Consider the following 17,329-nt stretch of genomic DNA (forward strand, 5'->3'; position numbering starts at 1 on the left):
TAAACAACAAGGACAGAACAACTTGTCACGGGGTAAACAACGTTTAGTTTAAATATCACGCACTGGCATAACTTTTTGATCCTGCGGGAGATCAACTTGACTGGATCTGAGTGATCTACTTATGAAAAACAAATCTTGTGGTCTAACACTATTACTGAAATCATTATTTATGACAAACCTATGAACTCACTCAACCTCGTGTTGACTTTTTAAGCATGTTTATTCTCAGGTACTTAAATATTGCTTCCGCTGTATATCTACTGCTTTGATGATGATTGCTTGCTATGCTTGGAGTCTTCATTACATATCATATCAATTAAAGATATATTTATCTTCCGCTGAAAAACTCAACAAAATGTCTCATGTAGAGTCGTTATCGTTTATACAACTGTGATTTGATATAATTAGTCACAAATACCCCAGGCCCTATTTGGGGGTGTGACACACGGCAATAGCCGCATTCAGGGACTAACCTACCTTATCAAATTACAAAAAATGTTTGCTATGCTACGCACCTCCGATTCACATGTAACTTGTTCTAACATGCTTATATATGATTAAAAACCTCAGAAAAATAGTTCGGGACCCGACCCGAACGTGTTGACTTTTTCGTTGACTTTGACTTGACCAAAGTTGACTTTTGTCCAAACTTAACCAATACTTGTTTGAACCGTTCTAATCTTCTTGTATAGTTATATCTTACATGAAACATGATAATTTGATTCACATGCTATGTAATCGAGTCGTAACGAGCCATATGACTAATTGAACAACTTTGACCCATCGTGTTTACCGTTGTTGATACAATCTATTTATTTAGGTCAAGACTAGCATTTGTTCTTGCACACGTTTACCTTGTGAAGTACTTATTTACTCGTGCCATCAAGGTGAGATCATAGTCCCACTTTTACTCTTTTATACTTATATGTGGGATGAGAAAACATAAACGATTTATACTTTCATACTTTGACCACGAATACGAAAGCAAAGATACATACGAGTTAGAACAAAAATCCTCAAGTCCAATTATCATTAGTTACACTTGTAAGGTGTAAGCGTGAACTTATGTTGTGTGGCCATACGGGTTTAACGAACCCTCATTCGGACGGTTCGCTACCGTTAGCGAATGAAATATAATTTTATCGGAATAGTGTAGGTTCTAACACTATATGCAGAGGTAAGATTCAGTTAAGCTTTGATAATTTGATGCTCATGATACAAACACATATTTTGAGATGTATACGCTTGATAATCAGTTTATACTAAATCTTGTGGTTCAAAACATACTTTATACATATACCTATGATTTCACCAACGTTTTCGTTGACAGATTTTCTATGTTTTTCTCAGGTCCTTGAATACTAGGTGATACATACTTCCGCACTATACTGTGAAATACTTGCTTGGATGTCGAGTATACATGCATACGTAGAGCGTCTTTTGACTTATTCTTAAATTGTGTCGCATATGTTTCAATTGTACTTTAAACATTGTAATGTAACTAGTTGTCGAACTGCTTTGTAAACCTTGAAACATCCTTACATTTGAAATGAATGCGACCTACTTTTGGTCAAACGTTGTTTTAAAGACTTATGACCACGTAACGGGACCTAAGTAGACGGTGCTGTCAATGACAATTTTGTCGGGTCGCTACAGAACCAAACCAGAGTACAACCAAACACGAAGAGGAGAGAGTCGAGATCAGATAACTCTAAACAACTACAAGGCCTCGCTATCTACTAACAAGCGGACTGGAACAAAAACAAACTAAACAAACTCGTACAAACAAAGAGACATCTAAAAAAAGCAAAAAAACACAACCAAAGTAAGCAAAACTTTCATATTACAGAACGTGAGCACACAAAAAAGATCGAATCAAACTAAATTGCCTTCGAAGAGGTAGAACCATTCTTGAGGTGTGAATTAACAAAATTTTCATTTTTTCCTCGAACTAAAATTAAAAGAATAAAAAATCACGTTAGTTGAGCAATTATCAATACGCGTTCTCGGTGAGGGGGAAGTAACCCACGCCTCACACTTATACATCAAAAGATTTTTTTGCCATACAAGTATTAACTTTGATCAAGTTTATAGAACACGTATTTGTATACGTTAAATTTATAAAACTAGTATGACAGGTGCTCCAAACATCGGTTTGATGATGTGGACATCAAAACGGTGTTTGGAAGGCCTGTTTGATGGCCATATTATCATGGATCGGCTATATGTGTTTATGTTCGTTAAGCTTGTACTCTATGGTAAAGAGTGACCCTTGTATGTCCAAAGATTGGGGGATCCCTGTCATTCTGCATACTCTCAGGAAAAGACATCGACGTTAACCTACAATAGTTTACAAAGTTTCATCTTTCTTTCCGTAGACATCTGGCAACCAATAGTGATTTTTTGTTCTGGAAATAAAGGGTTAATGGACACCTTTTCTTCGTGGGGTCTTTTTTCGGTGGCTTCCTGAATACATTCTCCCGGATTTTCAGCTGTTTCCTTGATGGCCATGACTACTTTTGTACGATCATAGGTCGAGGCGAGTGTCCCGATTCCTTCATTTGTATGAAACTTGACAAGTTGGTGTACAGTTGACACTAGTAGACACATCTTCCTCATTTTTACTCTCTGATGGGCCATCACCTCTCCCCCGAGAAACCAACCAGAGGCTCTCGTAGAGGCATCATGCGAGGTTTGGTAGTGGGACTAAGCTGTTTGAAGCAATGTTCGTACATTATGTCACATGAACTCCCGCTATCAAGGTATACCCTTTGTACCTACATGTTGAAGATTAACCTATTGATAGTAACATGCTGATCAGACGGTGTGATAGTGGCAAGAGCTGGGAATGAGACTTCTTCCCATTCTATCACTTCATATGATCTTTCTCTATTATAGTATCTTTGGGATTTAACCACAAAATAACTTTCAATTGATAAAATTGCCTTACCTGCGTTTTGTTTCTTTTCTTCGGGCACTTGGTCAGCTAGCTTTGGAGTTTTGGGAATTCGTATACCTTTGACCAGGTGTGATAGATTCCCTGATCAGATAACTTCTTGGATTACCATTTTTAGAAGGAAACATTCATCTGTCTCATGTCTGTTATCTTTGTGAAAGTCACAAAACTTTAATATTTGGGGGGGGGGGTGAAATATCCCGTTCTTATTGATTAAAAACGTTCCATATTAATTAATTTTCGTTGCGAGGTTTTGACCTCTATATGAGACGTTTTTCAAAGACTGCATTCATTTTAAAACAAACCATAACCTTTATTTCATAAATAAAGGTTTAAAAAGCTTTACGTAGATTATCAAATAATGATAATCTAAAATATCCTGTTTACACACGACCATTACATAATGGTTTACAATACAAATATGTTACATCGAAATCAGTTTCTTGAATGCAGTTTTTACACAATATCATACAAACATGGACTCCAAATCTTGTCCTTATTTTAGTATGCAACAGCGGAAGCTCTTAGTATTCACCTGAGAATAAACATGCTTTAAACGTCAACAAAAATGTTGGTGAGTTATAGGTTTAACCTATATATATCAAATCGTAACAATAAACCACAAGATTTCATATTTCAATACACATCCCATACATAGAGATAAAAATCATTCATATGGTGAACACCTGGCAACCGACATTAACAAGATGCATATATAAGAATATCCCCATCATTCCGGGACACCCTTCGGATATGATATAAATTTCGAAGTACTAAAGCATCCGGTACTTTGGATGGGGTTTGTTAAGCCCAATAGATCTATCTTTAGGATTCACGTCAATTAGGGTGTCTGTTCCCTAATTCTTAGATTACCAGACTTAATAAAAAGGGGCATATTCGATTTCGATAATTCAACCATAGAATGTAGTTTCACGTACTTGTGTCTATTTTGTAAATCATTTATAAAACCTGCATGTATTCTCATCCCAAAAATATTAGATTTTAAAAGTGGGACTAAAACTCACTTTCACAGATTTTTACTTCGTCGGGAAGTAAGACTTGGCCACTGGTTGATTCACGAACCTATAACAATATATACATATATATCAAAGTATGTTCAAAATATATTTACAACACTTTTAATATATTTTGATGTTTTAAGTTTATTAAGTCAGCTGTCCTCGTTAGTAACCTACAACTAGTTGTCCACAGTTAGATGTACAGAAATAAATCGATAAATATTATCTTGAATCAATCCACGACCTAGTGTATATGTATCTCAGTATTGATCACAACTCAAACTATATATATTTTGGAATCAACCTCAACCCTGTATAGCTAACTCCAACATTCACATATAGAGTGTCTATAGTTGTTCCGAAATATATATAGATGTGTCGACATGATAGGTCGAAATATTGTATACGTGTCTATGGTATCTCAAGATTACATAATATACAATACAAGTTGATTAAGTTATGGTTGGAATAGATTTGTTACCAATTTTCACGTAGCTAAAATGAGAAAAATTATCCAATCTTGTTTTACCCATAACTTCTTCATTTTAAATCCGTTTTGAGTGAATCAAATTGCTATGGTTTCATATTGAACTCTATTTTATGAATCTAAACAGAAAAATTATAGGTTTATAGTCGGAAAAATAAGTTACAAGTCATTTTTGTAAAGGTAGTCATTTCAGTCGAAAGAACGACGTCTAGATGACCATTTTAGAAAACATACTTCCACTTTGAGTTTAACCATAATTTTTGGATATAGTTTCATGTTCATAATAAAAATCATTTCCCAGAATAACAACTTTTAAATCAAAGTTTATCATAGTTTTTAATTAACTAACCCAAAATAGCCCGCGGTGTTACTACGACGGCGTAAATCCGGTTTTACGGTGTTTTTCGTGTTTCCAGGTTTTAAATAATTAAGTTAGCATATCATATAGATATAGAACATGTGTTTAGTTGATTTTAAAAGTCAAGTTAGAAGGATTAACTTTTATTTGCGAACAAGTTTAGAATTAACTAAACTATGTTCTAGTGATTACAAGTTTAAACCTTCGAATAAGATAGCTTTATATGTATGAATTGAATGATGTTATGAACATCATTACTACCTCAAGTTCCTTGGATAAACCTACTAGAAATGATAAAAATAGATCTAGCTTCAAAGGATCCTTGGATGGCTTGAAAGTTCTTGAAGCAGAATCATGACACGAAAACAATTTCAAGTAAGATTTCCACTCGAAATAAGATTGTTATAGTTATAGAAATTGAATTAAAGTTTGAATATGATTATTAGCTTGTATTAGAAAGATAACCTACTGTAAGTAACAAAGGTTTCTTGATCTTGGATGATTACTTGGAATGGATTTAGAAAACTTGGAAGTAAACTTGCAATCTTGGAAGTATTCTTGATTTTATGAAACTAGAACTTTTGGAATTTATGAAGAACACTTAGAACTTGAAGATAGAACTTGAGAGAGATCAATTAGATGAAGAAAATTGAAGAATGAAAGTGTTTGTAGGTGTTTTTGGTCGTTGGTGTATGGATTAGATATAAAGGATATGTAATTTTGTTTTCATGTAAATAAGTCATGAATGATTACTCATATTTTTGTAATTTTATGAGATATTTCATGCTATTTGCCAAATGATGGTTCCCACATGTGTTAGGTGACTCACATGAGCTGCTAAGAGCTGATCATTGAAGTGTATATACCAATAGTACATACATCTAAAAGCTGTGTATTGTACGAGTACGAATACGGGTGCATACGAGTAGAATTGTTGATGAAACTGAACGAGGATGTAATTGTAAGCATTTTTGTTAAGTAGAAGTATTTTGATAAGTGTCTTGAAGTCTTTCAAAAGTGTATGAATACATATTAAAACACTACATGTATATACATTTTAACTGAGTCGTTAAGTCATCGTTAGTCGTTACATGTAAATGTTGTTTTGAAACCTTTAGGTTAACGATCTTGTTGAATGTTGTTAACCCATTGTTTATTATAACAAATGAGATGTTAAATTGTTATATTATCATGATATTATGATATATAATATATCTTAGTATGATATATATACAACTAAATGTCGTTACAACGATAATCGTTACATATATGTCTCGTTTCGAAATCATTAAGTTAGTAGTCTTATTTTTACATATGTATTTCATTGTTAATACACTTAATAATATATTTACTTATCATTTAACATAATTAACCAAGTGTATCAATATCTTAATATGATTCATATGTACCTAGTAAGACGTTGTTATAACGATAATCGTTATATATATCGTTTTCGAGTTTCTTAAATTAATAGTCTCATTTTTATGTATATAACTCATTGTTAAAATACCTAATGAGATACATACTTATAATAAAATCATGTTAACTATATATATAACCATATATATGTCATCGTATAGTTTTTACAAGTTTTAACGTTCGTGAATCACCGGTCAACTTGGGTGGTCAATTGTCTATATGAAACCTATTTCAATTAATCAAGTCTTAACAAGTTTGATTGCTTAACATGTTGGAAACACTTAATCATGTAAATAACAATTTCATTTAATATATATATAAACATGGAAAAGTTCGGGTCACTACAGTACCTACCCGTTAAATAAATTTCGTCCCGAAATTTTAAGCAGTTGGAGGTGTTGACGTATCTTCTGGAAATAAATGCGGGTATTTCTTCTTCATCTGATCTTCACGCTCCTAGGTGAACTCGGGTCCTCTACGAGCATTCCATCGAACCTTAACAATCGGTATCTTGTTTTGTTTAAGTCTCTTAACCTCACGATCCATTATTTCGACGGGTTCTTCAATGAATTGAAGTTTTTCATTGATTTGGATTTCGTCCAACGGAATAGTGAGATCTTCTTTAGCAAAACATTTCTTCAAATTTGAGACGTGGAAAGTGTTATGTACAGCCGCGAGTTATTGAGGTAGCTCCAGTTGGTAAGCTACTGGTCCGACACGATCAATAATCTTGAATGGTCCAATGTACCTTGGATTTAGTTTCTCCCGTTTACCAAATCGAACAACGCCTTTCCAAGGTGAAACCTTAAGCATGACCATTTCTCCAATTTCAAACTCTATATCTTTTCTTTTACTGTCCGCGTAGCTCTTTTGTCCACTCTGCGCGGTTTTCAATCTTTGTTGAATTTGGATGATTTTCTCGGTAGTTTCTTGTATTATCTCCGGACCCGTAATCTGTCTATCCCCCACTTCACTCCAACAAATCAGAGACCTGCACTTTCTACCATAAAGTGCTTCAAACGGCGCCATCTCAATGCTTGAATGGTAGCTGTTGTTGTAGGAAAATTCTGCTAACGGTAGATGTCGATAACAACTGTTTTCAAAATCAATAACACAAGCTCGTAGCATGTCTTCAAGCGTTTGTATCGTCCTTTTGCTTTGCCCATCAGTTTGTGGATGATAGGCAGTACTCATGTCTAGACGAGTTCCCAATGCTTGCTGTAATGTCTGCCAGAATCTTGAAATAAATCTGCCATCCCTATCAGAGATAATAGAGATTGGTATTCCATGTCTGGAGACGTCTTCCTTCAAATACAGTCGTGCTAACTTCTCCATCTTGTCATCTTCTCTTATTGGCAGGAAGTGTGCTGACTTGGTGAGACAATCAACTATTACCCAAATAGTATCATAACCACTTGCAGTCCTTGGCAATTTAGTAATGAAATCCATGGTTTGTTGTAGTAGACCTGATGGTTTCTGATGTTCAGCTTTGACCTTAGAACACGTCAAACATTCTCCTACATATTTAGCAATATCAGCTTTCATACCTGGCCACCAAAAATGTTTCTTAAGATCCTTGTACATCTTCCCCGTTCCAGGATGTATTGAGTATCTGGTTTTATGAGCTTCTCTAAGTACCATTTCTCTCATATCTCCAAATTTTGGTACCCAAATTCTTTCAGCCCTATACCGGGTTCCGTCTTCCCGAATATTAAGATGCTTCTCCGATCCTTTGGGTATTTCATCCTTTAAATTTCCCTCTTTTAAAACTCCTTGTTGCGCCTCCTTTATTTGAGTAGTAAGGTTATTGTGAATCATTATATTCATAGATTTTACTCGAATGGGTTCTCTGTCCTTCCTGCTCAAGGCGTCGGCTACCACATTTGCCTTCCCCGGGTGGTAACGAATCTCAAAGTCGTAATCATTCAACAATTCAATCCACCTACGCTGCCTCATATTCAGTTGTTTCTAATTAAATATGTGCTGAAGACTTTTTTGGTCGGTATATATAATACTTTTGACCCCATATAAGTAGTGCCTCCAAGTATTTAATGCAAAAACAACCGCGCCTAATTCCAAATCAAGCGTCGTATAATTTTGTTCGTGAATCTTCAATTGTCTAGACGCATAAGCAATCACCTTCGTTCGTTGCATTAATACACAACCGAGACCTTGCTTTGATGCGTCACAATAAATCACAAAATCATCATTCCCTTCAGGCAATGACAATATAGGTGCCGTAGTTAGCTTTTTCTTCAATAACTGAAACGCTTTCTCTTGTTCATCCTTCCATTCAAATTTCTTCCCTTTATGCGTTAATGCAGTCAAGGGTTTTGCTATTCTGGAAAGTCTTGGATGAACCTTCTGTAGTAACCAGCTAGTCCTAAAAACTGGCGTATGTGTTTCGGAGTTTTTGGGGTTTTCCACTTTTTAACAGTTTCTATCTTTGCTGGATCCACCTTAATACCTTCTTTGTTTACTATGTGACCGAGGAATTGAACTTCTTCCAACCAAAATGCACACTTTGAAAATTTAGCGTACAATTCTTCCTTCCTCAATACTTCTAACACCTTTCTCAAATGTTCACCGTGTTCTTGGTCATTCTTTGAGTAAATAAGTATGTCATCAATGAAAACAATGACAAACTTGTCAAGGTATGGTCCACACACTCGGTTCATAAGGTCCATGAACACAGCTGGTGCATTAGTTAAACCAAACGGCATGACCATAAACTCGTAATGACCGTAACGTGTTCTGAAAGCAGTCTTTGGAATATCATCTTCTTTCACCCGCATTTGATGATACCCGGAACGTAAGTCAATCTTTGAATAAACAGACGAGCCTTGTAGTTGATCAAATAAGTCATCGATTCTCGGTAGTGGGTAGCGGTTCTTGATGGTAAGTTTGTTCAACTCTCGGTAGTCGATACACAACCTGAATGTACCATCTTTCTTCTTGACAAACAAAATAGGAGCTCCCCACGGTGATGTGCTTGGTCGAATGAAACCACGCTCTAAAAGTTCTTGTAATTGGCTTTGCAGTTCTTTCATCTCGCTGGGTGCGATTCTGTAAGGAGCACGAGCTATTGGTGCAGCTCCTGGTACAAGATCTATTTGAAATTCAACGGATCGATGTGGGGGTAATCCCGGTAATTCTTTCGGAAATACATCGGGAAATTCTTTTGCCACGGGAACATCATTGATGCTCTTTTCTTCAGTTTGTACTTTCTCGACGTGTGCTAGAACAGCATAGCAACCTTTTCTTATTAGTTTTTGTGCCTTCAAATTACTAATAAGATGTAGCTTCGTGTTGCCCTTTTCTCCGTACACCATTAAGGGTTCTCCTTTTTCTCGTACAATGCGAATTGCATCTTTATAACATACGATCTCTGCTTTCACCTTCTTCAGCCAGTCCATGCCAACTATTACATCAAAACTCCCTAACACTACTGGTATCAAATCAATCTTAAATATTTCACTACCCAGTTTAATTTCTCGATTCCGGCATATATTATCTGCTGAAATTAATTTACCGTTTGCTAATTCGAGTAAAAATTTACTATCCAACGGCGTCAATGGACAACTTAATTTAGCACAAAAATCTCTACTCATATAGCTTCTATCTGCACCCGAATCAAATAAAACGTAAGCAGATTTATTGTCAATAAGAAACGTACCCGTAACAAGCTCCGGGTCTTCCTGTGCCTCTGCCGCATTAATATTGAAAACTCTTCCGCGGCCTTGTCCATTCGTGTTTTCCTGGTTCGTTAAATTTCTAATAATGTGGCCCGGTTTTCCACATTTATAACAAACTACATTGGCATAACTTGCTCCGACACTACTTGCTCCGCCATTACTCGTTCCGACACCATTTGTTCCTTTCGTTCTGTTAACCCCTGGTCCGTAGACCTCACACTTCGCCGCGCTATGACCATTTCTTTTACACTTGTTGCAAAATTTGGTGCAGAACCCCGAGTGATACTTTTCACACCTTTGGCATAGCTGCTTCTGATTGTTGTTGTTGTTGCGGTTGTTATTGTTGTTGGGATAATTGTTGTAGTTGTTGTTGTTGTTGTTGTTGTTGTTGTTGTTGGGCTGTTTGTTGTAGTTGCGATTGATGTTGCGATTGTTGGGATAATTGTTGCGATTATTATTGTAATTGCTGTTGTTGTTGTATTGGTGATTCTTATCACCGTTTTCCTCCCACTTTCTTTTGACTTACTTCACATTGGCCTCTTCAGCCGTCTGTTCTTTAATTCTTTCCTCAATCTGGTTCACTAGTTTGTGAGCCATTCTACATGCCTGTTGTATGGAGGCGGGCTCGTGTGAACTTATATCTTCTTGGATTCTTTCCGGTAATCCTTTCACAAATGCGTCGATCTTCTCTTCCTCATCTTTGAACGCTCCTGGACACAATAGGCACAATTCTGTGAATCGTCTTTCGTACGTGGTAATATCAAATCCTTGGGTTCGTAACCCTCTAAGTTCTGTCTTGAGCTTATTGACCTCGGTTCTGGGACGGTACTTCTCGTTCATCAAGTGCTTGAATGCTGACCACGGTAGTGCGTACGCATCATCTTGTCCCACTTGCTCTAGATAGGTATTCCACCATGTTAACGCAGAACCTGTGAAGGTATGCGTAGCGTACTTCACTTTGTCCTCTTCAGTACACTTACTTATGGCAAACACCGATTCGACCTTCTCGGTCCACCGTTTCAATCCGATCAGTCCTTCGGTTCCATCAAATTCCAAAGGTTTGCAGGCAGTGAATTCTTTGTAGGTGCATCCTACATGATTTCCTGTACTGCTAGATCCAAGGTTATTGTTGTTATGTAGCGCAGCCTGTACTGCGGCTATGTTTGAAGCTAGAAAAGTACGGAATTCCTCTTCATTCATATTCACGGTGTGTCGAGTAGTCGGTGCCATTTCCTTCAAAATAGTCAAATGGAACAAGTTAATCATACAGAATGTTAAGAGTAGTTAATAGTATTTCGTAGCATAATATGAACTCATTTATAAAAGCTTTTTCTTCATATTAGCGTTTTATAAGTTTAAATTCGGGTAGTACCTACCCGTTAAGTTCATACTTAGTAGCTAATATACAATTCAACTACTACAATTCATTATGAAAAACTGATTATAATAATATTTCGCGTTCAAACTTTTATACAATATTTTACAAACTTACAATACTGCTTATTTTACATAAAGCATGAAATATAGCACACAATAACTTTGATACAAGATAGTTATGAAGATAATTCTAGCTAGTACACAAGTCGTTCAACAAAGGCAATAAAGACACGTAATTCATACGTCCAGAAACAAGTCATGCATTCTGGTTTTACTAGGACTACTTCCCATCCTTGGTCTTGTGGAACATAACCGTTATGGCCGTTGATAAGACAGCGTGTTGTAACGTTGTCAAAGGGACGAGGGTTACGTAATGACCAACAGTCTCGTAATAACCTAAAAACCTCATTTCTTACCCCAATTACCGACTCCGTCACTTGTGGGAACGTTTTGTTTAATAGTTGTAGCCCGATGTTCTTTTTCTCACTTTGGTGAGAAGCGAACATTACTAACCCGTAAGCATAGCATGCTTCTTTATGTTGCATGTTAGCCGCTTTTTCTAAATCATGAAGTTCTATATTCGGATACATTGAGTCAAAATAATTTCTTAACCCGTTGCGTAAAATAGCATTTGGGTTCCCCGCAATATATGCGTCAAAGTAAACACATCGTAACTTATGGGTTTCCCAATGTGATACCCCCCATCTTTCAAACGAAAGTCTCTTATAAACCAAGACATTCTTAAAACGTTCTTCGAATGTCTTACAAACTGATTTCGCCGTAAATAGTTGTGCCGAAGAATTCTGACCGACTCTAGACAAGATTTCATCAATCATGTCTCCGGGTAGGTCTCTTAAAATATTGGGTTGTCTATCCATTTTGTGTTTTTATACTGTAAAATAGACAAGAGTTAGATTCATAAAAAAAAATACTTATTAATACAAGCAATTTTTACATATATCATAAAGCATAAGCACACTATATTACATATATTACACCACACGAATACAACTATCTTATTCCGACTCGCTCGTTTCTTCTTCTTTGGTTTTGGTTCATTTTGCCAAGTTTCTAGGGATATATGATGTTCCCCTAATACGAGCTGTCATTTTCCACAACGGTTTAGAAAAACCTGGTGGTTTAGAGGTTCCCGGGTCATTGTTACAACTTAAGGGCTTCGGGGGTTGACGATACATATAAAGTTCATCGGGGTTTGAATTAGATTTCTCTATTTTTATGCCCTTTCCCTTATTATTTTCTTTTGCCTTTTTAAATTCAGTTGGGGTAATTTCTATAACATCATCGGAATTCTCGTCGGAATCCGATTCATCGGAGAATTGGTAATCCTCCCAATATTTTGCTTCCTTGGTGGAAACACCATTGACCATAATTAACCTTGGTCAGTTGGTTGAGGATTTTCTTTTACTTAACCGTTATATTATTTCCCCCACCGGTTCTATTTCCTCCTCCGGTTCCTCCTCTTCTGATTCTGATTCTTCTTCCGGTTCTGATTCTTCTTCCGGTTCTTCTTCAGGAACTTGTGAATCAGTCCAATATATATTCGACTCTTCGTTATTATTAGGTGAGTCAATGGGATTTGTGCTAGAGGTAGACATCTATCACACAATATCAAACATGTTAAGAGATTAATATATCACATAATATATACATGTTAATAATATATAGTTTCCAACAAAAATGTTAAGCAATCATTTTTAAAGAAAACACGGTCGAAGTCCAGACTCACTAATGCATCCTAACAAACTCGATAAGACACACTAATGCAAATTTCTGGTTCTCTAAGACCAACGCTCGGATACCAACTGAAATGTCCCGTTCTTATTGATTAAAAACGTTCCATATTAATTGATTTCGTTACGAGATTTTGACCTCTATATGAGACGTTTTTCAAAAACTGCATTCATTTTAAAACAAACCATAACCTTTATTTCATAAATAAAGGTTTAAAAAGCTTTACGTAGATTATCAAATAATGATAATCTAAAATATCCTGTTTACACACGACCATTATATAATGGTTTACAATACAAATATGTTACATCGAAATCAGTTTCTTGAATGCAGTTTTTACACAACATCATACAAACATGGACTCCAAATCTTGTCCTTATTTTAGTATGCAACAGCGAAAGCTCTTAGTATTCACCTGAGAATAAACATGCTTTAAACGTCAACAAAAATGTTGGTGAGTTATAGGTTTAACCTATATATATCAAATCGTAACAATAGACCACAAGATTTCATATTTCAATACACATCCCATACATAGAGATAAAAATCATTCATATGGTAAACACCTGGTAACCGACATTAACAAGATGCATATATAAGAATATCCCCATCATTCCGGGACACCCTTCGGATATGATATAAATTTCGAAGTACTAAAGCATCCGGTACTTTGGATGGGGTTTGTTAGGCCCAATAGATCTATCTTTAGGATTCGCGTCAATTAGGGTGTATGTTCCCTAATTCTTAGATTACCAGACCTAATTCTCATCCCAAAAATATTAGATTTTAAAAGTGGGACTATAACTCACTTTCACAGATTTTTACTTCATCGGGAAGTAAGACTTGGCCACTGGTTGATTCACGAATCTATAACAATATATACATATATATATCAAAGTATGTTCAAAATATATTTACAACACTTTTAATATATTTTGATGTTTTAAGTTTATTAAGTCAGCTGTCCTCGTTAGTAACCTACAACTAGTTGTCCATAGTTAGATGTACAGAAATAAATCGATAAATATTATCTTGAATCAATCCACGACCCAGTGTATACGTATCTCAGTATTGATCACAACTCAAACTATATATATTTTGGAATCAACCTCAACCCTGTATAGCTAACTTCAACATTCACATATAGAGTGTCTATGGTTGTTCCGAAATATATATAGATGTGTCGACATGATAGGTCGAAACATTGTATACGTGTCTATGGTATCTCAAGATTACATAATATACAATACAAGTTGATTAAGTTATGGTTGGAATAGATTTGTTACCAATTTTCACGTAGCTAAAATGAGAAAAATTATTCAATCTTGTTTTACCCATAACTTCTTCATTTTAAATCCGTTTTGAGTGAATAAAATTGCTATGGTTTCATATTGAACTCTATTTTATGAATCTAAATAGAAAAAGTATAGGTTTATAGTCGGAAAAATAAGTTACAAGTTGTTTTTGTAAAGGTAGTCATTTCAGTCGAAAGAACGACGTCTAGATGACCATTTTAGAAAACATACTTCCACTTTGAGTTTAACCATAATTTTTGGATATAGTTTCATGTTCATAATAAAAATCATTTTCCCAGAATAACAACTTTTAAATCAAAGTTTATCATAGTTTTTAATTAACTAACCCAAAACAGCCCGCGGTGTTACTACGACGGCGTAAATCCGGTTTTACGGTGTTTTTCGTGTTTCCAGGTTTTAAATCATTAAGTTAGCATATCATATAGATATAGAACATGTGTTTAGTTGATTTTAAAAGTCAAGTTAGAAGGATTAACTTTTATTTGCGAACAAGTTTAGAATTAACTAAACTATGTTCTAGTGATTACAAGTTTAAACCTTCGAATAAGATAGCTTTATATGTATGAATCGATTGATGTTATGAACATCATTACTACCTCAAGTTCCTTGGATAAACCTACTGGAAATGAGAAAAATAGATCTAGCTTCAAAGGATCCTTGGATGGCTTGAAAGTTCTTGAAGCAGAATCATGACACGAAAACAATTTCAAGTAAGATTTCCACTCGAAATAAGATTGTTATAGTTATAGAAATTGAATTAAAGTTTGAATATGATTATTACCTTGTATTAGAAAGATAACATACTGTAAGTAACAAAGGTTTCTTGATCTTGGATGATTACTTGGAATGGATTTAGAAAACTTGGAAGTAAACTTGCAATCTTGGAAGTATTCTTGATTTTATGAAACTAGAACTTTTGGAATTTATGAAGAACACTTAGAACTTGAAGATAGAACTTGAGAGAGATCAATTAGATGAAGAAAATTGAAGAATGAAAGTGTTTGTAGGTATTTTTGGTCGTTGGTGTATGGATTAGATATAAAGGATATGTAATTTTGTTTTCATGTAAATAAGTCATGAATGATTACTCATATTTTGTAATTTTATGAGATATTTCATGCTAGTTGCCAAATGAAGGTTCCCACATGTGTTAGGTGACTCACATGGGCTGCTAAGAGCTGATCATTGGAGTGTATATACCAATAGTACATACATCTAAAAGCTGTGTATTGTACGAGTACGAATACGGGTGCATACGAGTAGAATTGTTGATGAAACTGAACGAGGATGTAATTGTAAGCATTTTTGTTAAGTAGAAGTATTTTGATAAGTGTCTTGAAGTCTTTCAAAAGTGTATGAATACATATTAAAACACTACATGTATATACATTTTAACTGAGTCGTTAAGTCATCGTTAGTCGTTACATGTAAATGTTGTTTTGAAACCTTTAGGTTAACGATCTTGTTGAATGTTGTTAACCTATTGTTTATTATAACAAATGAGATGTTAAATTGTTATATTATCATGATATTATGATATATAATATATCTTAGTATGATATATATACAGTTAAATGTCGTTACAACGATAATCGTTACATATATGTCTCGTTTCGAAATCATTAAGTTAGTAGTCTTATTTTTACATATGTATTTCATTGTTAATACACTTAATAATATATTTACTTATAATTTAACATAATTAACCAAGTGTATCAATATCTTAATATGATTCATATGTACCTAGTAAGACGTTGTTATAACGATAATCGTTATATATATCGTTTTCTAGTTTCTTAAATTAATAGTCTCATTTTTATGTATATAACTCATTGTTAAAATACCTAATGAGATACATACTTATAATAAAATCATGTTAACTATATATATAACCATATATATGTCATCGTATAGTTTTTACAAGTTTTAACGTTCGTGAATCACCGGTCAACTTGGGTGGTCAATTGTCTATATGAAACCTATTTCAATTAATCAAGTTTTAACAAGTTTGATTGCTTAACATGTTGGAAACACTTAATCATGTAAATAACAATTTCATTTAATATATATATAAACATGGAAAAGTTCGGGCCATCGAGTTATCCAATGAAGCACACCACCCGGATTCAATCCTTGGCTATGCCAAATTGTTCAAAAAGGGAGTGTGACAAGAGGGTGCGCATAATGCGCAATTCACCCGGTACCAGGTCTCGCGTTTGGGGGGCTTGATTACTCGAGGTTTTATCTTCTATGGGGAGCCAATGTGCTCGTTCATAGGAGGGTTTCCTTGCTTACCAAAAAAAAAAAAAAAACTTAAAAAAAAAAAATTAGATATTAGATATATATATATATATATATATATATATATATATATATATATATATATATATATATATATATATATATATATATATATATATATATATATATATATATATATAAACCGAGTAGCTAACACTTTAACTCCAGGATAATGTTTTTTTCTTGTTTGCAATATATATATATATATATATATATATATATATATATATATATATATATATATATATATATATATATATATATATAGTGGTAGGATTAAGAGGGAAGTAACCATTCGGGGGGAAGCAAAAACTTTTTTTTTTTCGTTTTTTGAAAAAACTTTGTTCACGAACATTATAGATGAGATGAAAATATGAACATTTAGTAGAGACACTTTGTGATAAATGTTTTTATTTTGGCGAGAAAACGCTCGAAGAAGTAATATATAACAATTATCGTGTTTTTCGAGCGTATTTTGAGGTTTTAGCTATTGGGGTTTAGATATTAGGGTTTAGATATTAGGATTTATAGGGTTTAGATATTAGGGTTTAGAAATTTAGGGTTTAGGGTCTAGATTTAGGGTTTAGATTTAGAATTTAGATTGAGTTTTTAACACGAACGGTTTAGAGTTTAGGTTTAGGGTTTAAGG

This window comes from Rutidosis leptorrhynchoides, chromosome 3 (genome assembly GCF_046630445.1).
Source record: "Rutidosis leptorrhynchoides isolate AG116_Rl617_1_P2 chromosome 3, CSIRO_AGI_Rlap_v1, whole genome shotgun sequence".
Taxonomy (NCBI): Eukaryota; Viridiplantae; Streptophyta; class Magnoliopsida; order Asterales; family Asteraceae; genus Rutidosis; species Rutidosis leptorrhynchoides.